We start from the raw sequence: 6,089 nt of genomic DNA on the forward strand, positions 1-6,089 counted from the left end.
CAGCCCCGGGGCCGGCGGCCGCGTCACAGCCTTGTCTGCGTCCGGGGCTGGTCCTTAAAGGGGAGGGTCAGAAGGGCGGGGCTTGGGGAGGCGTGGGTGTGGGGGAGGAGGAGGCCTTAAAGGGGAGGATGCAAGGCGCTAGAACCCACAGGGCGGTGGCTGAGGCTAGGGGCTGGAGCCTGGGGGACAGGGAAAATCCTGGTTCTTAATCAGGGCCACAAATGGGAAGAGGGAGGTGTATAAAAATAGCTATATAATTCAGGTAGAAAATCCACTTCTCAGATTGCCTGTATCTTTTAGACAACAGCAGCGACTTGGGAGATGGATTGTATTTTGAAGGAGAGGGATGACTACTAAGTGTCCAGTCTGGAGACACACCAACAGTGAGCTGGAGTTACAGGTGCGGGGCAAATACACATTAAATATTTTTTTGACTTGGGCATGTTCCTCTGAGTTTTGAATTTCTTTTCTCATAAATTTACTGCTTTTCAGTAAAGATTTATTGTTATGTACCATCAGCACTTTAGTGAGTATAACTTTGAACATTTTTTCACGTAAATAACTAAACAGGACACAGGGTAAGAAGAAGATGGGTTGAGATTCAGTCAGCCTGAATTCCCACAGTATTTACCACTGACCTGCTATGTGATCCTGAACCAGCCTTGCACCTCTGGGGAAGAACAGCAATACCTTTCCATAATGGTGTGGAGAGAATCAAATAAAATAATGTAATAAAAGGGGAAGAGCTGAGGAAAGAGTTCTGACTTCCACATGGACAAATTAGTTCCTGAACATACGCTGTAAGAAGTGGGGGCCGGGGAGGGGGGGGTGTTGTTTGTTTGTTTGAGACAGAGTCTCACTTGCTTGCCACCAGTAGAGTGCCTTGGCATCATATCTCACAGCAACCTCAAACTCTTGGGCTCAAGGGATCCTCTTGCCTGAGCCTCCCAAGTGGCTGGGTCTACAGGTGCCCGCCACAATGCCCAACTGTTTTTTTCGGAGACCTAGTCTCACTCTTGCTCAGGCTGGTCTCAAACTTCATGAGCTCAATGGATCCATCTGCCTTGGTCTCCCAGAGTGCTGGGATTACAGGCATGTACCACTACACCTGACTAGAGAGCGGGTATTTTTGAAGAAGCCTACTTCTTGTCCAGGTTAAGGATCTAGCTGGACCAATAGCATGGCCCTATTCAAGGGAGGGGATTGTGGAGGCCCCACTATAAGCTGCCCTAGGGTCTCTATACACATTCTGAAGGGGATAAATCCTGCTGACCTCCTCCTCCCTCTAACTGGCAGTGCACTTGAGAAATAAGACAAAGGAAGCAGATAGGTGAGGACAAAACCTCAACTCAATTACTGATAAAGCAGAATTAGAGAATGAGGCTTGACCTATGGCCGCACATGGCCCCTCGTATGTTCCTCCTAAAACTCTAGACAGAAGAAAGTATTTAGAGGAAGGAGTCCTTGGCGATGGAGCCTAAGTGGGTAAGGCATAAATGCTAGAAGCCACTTGTTCTGCAGGGAGGCAGGAATGAAGCAGGGGAGTGAAGGACAGGGGTGTCCATACCACAAATACTCACTTTTTCCCCTCTTTTTCTAGAGATGAGTCTTGCTCTATGGCCCAGATTGGAGTGCAGCCTCCAACTCCTGGGCTCACGGAGTCCCGCCTCCTCATCCTCCCCAGTAGCTGGGACTACACGCACACATTACTACATCTAGCTATTTTTTTTTTTAATTTTTTGTGGGCTAGTCTCAAACTCCTGGCCTCAAGTAATCCTCCCAACCTTTGGGGATTCCAAACATGAGCCACCATCCCCAGCCCCTCTTTTCAAGTAGCATTTATTTAGTACTCTATAGAAAGCACCATGCTCAGCCCTGCCATGGTACATGGCGTTAACCTGGTGGGGAAGAAGATAGACAGGTAGCAATAGATGGCACCGCAAGAGTGGCAGAGCCACACCTGGGTGCCCAAGGCAGAGGGATTCACTGTCCACAGCAACAGAAGCTTCCTCTTAGAGAACATATATGGTTAAACAGCTACGGGAACTCCCCTGGATATTCAAGAACAAAGACACTACCTAAGACCACAGGGATTGGAAAACACCCTCACCTTACCAGTTCTATAGTATTGCTGTCACCTTGCCAAAACACACAAAGGAGATGCTCAAGGACAGAGAGGAATGCAGGAGTGAGGAGGGGGGAAGCTCCAACTGCTCAGGCTCTTTCTCAGGTGGAGGGGGGTCCACGGTCTGGGGCTGCTCAGGGGTCTGATTCATCCATTTTCTTTGCAGAGGGTCCCTATGGCTTCTCTCTACAAGGCGAGAAAGATAATAAAATCCTTCTGCCTTTTCAGGGACAGCGAGGCACAGTGGGAAAATGACAGAGTCTGAAGACAAATAAGCCAAATCCAAGTTTGTCCTCCAGCTGAGTTACCTTGAGCAAGCTGTTTAATCTCTCTCTGTATCCAAAAAAATGAGAAAGAGAATAAACTCTACTTTCAGAGTTGAATGAGATAGTATGTATGAGAACTCTCCTTAAAGAACATACCGTTAACTACCATGAACTACCAAGTATCACCACTATTCAGACATGGCTGTTTTGCTCTGCTCTGTGCCCACTGCCTAGGGATCTATTCTTGATATCACAGCCACCTTCTCACCTAACTAGAGCTCTGGGGAGATGGTGAAGCCCAATGGCCTAGGAATAACAGGACAACTGAAACCTTACAGGGGTTTCCTGCTAGAGTAACAAGGGCCAAATAGAGCTAGGAAGCACACAGGAGTGCACAGGCACATACGCAGTGATTACAGAAACTGCACACACAGCACCCAGAACACACACACGTATACGAACACGACACACAAGCCTGATATGTCTGGTCTGTAGCAGAATGAATGCCTAATAGAGGAATAGCTAAGGATGAAGAAGAGCTGAAGGAAGAGATCCTGTGTCTTCTTTCCATTCGGATACCAACTCACTGTGTAACCCCATGAAAGTCCCTTGCCCCACCCCCAGTTCCTTCTTTCTCATCTATAAAACAGTGACAACAACAGCCCTGCCTGCCTTGTAGGTCTAACTGTAAGGATAAAATAAAATATTTTTCCACAGGACACAGAAGTCCAAAGTCCTATTTGTATAACACTAACCTCTCAGCCATCTGTAATGAACTTCTTAATCAACTGATTTTATGGATGTGTAAAGTGGTTCAAAAGTTGTAAGTCTATGCAAATAGAAAGTACTCATTTTGTCTAGTATTTACATGCAAACATATATCTCATGCTACATATTACACACTAAGTCAATTTAAGGACTTCCAGTACGAAGAATTGCATTAATTATAATCCTCTATTCATGAGACACCCTCATCATTGGAGCATTGATCCATAGGTCCCCAGTTTTATTTAGTTAGTTAAGAATTATTTTTAATAGAGCAATAAGCACTGTGACCCATTGCTCAACATAAAAAATTAGGATTTTGACAATAATACACATCTAACTAGAATCAGGGTTGTCCAACCCGAGGCCCAGGGGCCACATGTGGATTATATGAGGACTTTTTTGCTTATCTGTTGTGGTGGCTATCACAAAAATTATGCATGAAATGTGTGTCAGCTTTCATCAGTGTTAGTGTATTTAATGCGTGGCCCAAGATAACTGTTCTTCTTCCAATGTACTACAGAAAAGTAAAAAGGTTAGTAGATAATCCCTACACACACACACACACACACACACACACACACAATTTCCCTGGCCCAAAACCACTACGTTCACCTTTCTGTTGTTGTCCTTTTTATATAGTTTTATTTCATGAGGACGTATTTAAAGGTATCGTAAACAATGAAGCTCAAATTGTCTTAGAAGGAAGGTAGCCAAGGGTGACTTTATCAGATAGATGAAGTTAAAGCAATAAAACACCTAGTCACAGTTTCAAAGTATTCCCTGCCTTCTCATGATGGTGATAATGAAGATAATGACGATGATGATCAAGGGCTTCCTCTGGGGCCAAGCTTGTGTTCATCTTTCCACCTGCATTGTCTCATTTACATCTCACAGGCTTCTGCGGCTGAGATTGCTAGTTGCGTTGGCCCATACCTGTTTTCCTTCCCTTTGATGATAAAGAACCCTCAATATTTAGCCAAGCACATGACTGCCTGGAATACATATTGCATTTCCCAATTTTATATAACAGCTAGTTATACTAAGTTCATGATACTAAGTTCTAGCCAATGACTTATAAATGGAAGTGGTCTGGGGGAAGAAGAAGGTACTTCTCTTTCTCCTTCTCTTTTCTCTTTCCTACTAGCTGGAAGAAAATTTTAATGCTGAGCTTGAGCCACTATCTTGATCACGAAGTGGAGGCCATAGGTTGGAGGATGAAGAGCAAAAGCACAGAAGGAGTCTGTGTCCTGGGGAGCACGGATCCATTATATCAGCCCTGACCTACTTACCCAGACTTTTATATGAGACATGAATGGTCTTCGTGTTGAAGCGACTGATGTGTGGTTTTCTATCACTCACAGCCAAACCTTGTCCTGACTGTTACACAACCCTATAAGATATGCAGTGTTATCTTCATCTATCTATTGCATAAAAGAGAAAACCGAGTCCTAGAGAAATTAAATAACTTTCCCAGGGTCACTCATCCAGCAAGGACAGGACATAAGTCTTTCTGACCCAAAGCCCAGGATCATGCCCCCTACTATTAATCTTGAGCAGACATACACCCACATATCCATCTTGATGTCAAAATATGGTACCTACCGTTTCTGGTACCCTCCATTTTAGATCTACTATAAATTTTCCACGATCCAATTTTCTCTTACTTTGGCCTAATCTGTTACAGAGTAGAGGTCTATGTTAATCTGCATGACTGGGTTGTATTGCACGACAATCTCTCTTCTCCAAACTTCCCCCCGGCTCTGCCTTCACACCATCAGGAAGTAAAAATTTCCTATATTACTATGATGCAGCATTAGGAATGGATGACAAAGGGTGGAAATCTATGAAGGTGGATTTTGTGGAAATTTTCACATAACATTCTCTTGATGAGCTAGGAACACGCACAGGCTGGTGGATATGCACATGTGTGTAACAGCTAAAGTGGCCTCTGTATCCACTCATTGCTGGTACAGCAAACAAAATATTGCAGAAGGGAGCATGATTCTCAGGAGAAGCCCTGTCCACTGAAAACCGACCCTTGGAAAGAAAAAAGACTTTAGACCAGGGAGAGATGAGCAGTCTTCATGTAGTATGCTAATATTTCTTTGATTAAAAAAAAGAAATTCTTCAAAGCAAAAATGACAGCTGTATATACATAAAGCTCATTAGTCATAAAAATTTCTGACCCAAAAAGTGACTTCAAAACATTGATCTGTTGATCAAGGTTGCTCAGAGAGGGGAAAAAAAAAACAATGAAAAGCAGAAAACATTGATCTGAATCACCTTTATCAGCCCTTTCATCTTACCCCTCACTGAAGGTGCTAAGGGCTTAGTCTCAGAAAAATATTCTACCAAAGCAGATGCCACTGGCAATGCGCTAGTTCGGACATCCCAGAGGGGAAGAAAGGTTCTGCTCCCTAACCTCTGTGCACTGGTTTGCATTCTATCCTTCCACAGTTTAATGCCATGGCAAGGAGCAGATAGGGCAGTGGTGAAGAATGGGAATAGAAAGAGAAAGAAAGAAGAACCAGAAGGGGAAGGGAGACTTCACCTTCGCACATAACAGACATAACATGGTGCAAAAGGACTACAAACGGCACCAATTAGTACTGTCGTTAATGTAATTGTAATTCTGCAGCTTAATGTGGATAATATAGGGAAAAGAGGCAAAATCTGTATTCAAGAAGGCCCAAGGCCATCATCCCTGTATTGAAACTTCACCCTCTGGTCTAGCCTTTATCTGGAACATCAGTTGCAACTTGGATGAGTAGACAGCCTGGATAATGAATTGGAAAAGAAGGAAAGGAAAGGGGGACTTGCACTTCAGGAACCCAAGCAGGGTGGGTCAACCAAAAGGATCATTCGTCCTTGCCTGGTGACCTGGTGATGCCTGGATATTTTCCTTTCACTTAAGTAAATGGAAGCAGGAA

The sequence above is a fragment of the Otolemur garnettii genome, unplaced genomic scaffold (assembly GCF_000181295.1).
Source record: "Otolemur garnettii isolate 467f Iridium unplaced genomic scaffold, OtoGar3 scaffold00055, whole genome shotgun sequence".
NCBI classification, from domain to species: Eukaryota; Metazoa; Chordata; class Mammalia; order Primates; family Galagidae; genus Otolemur; species Otolemur garnettii.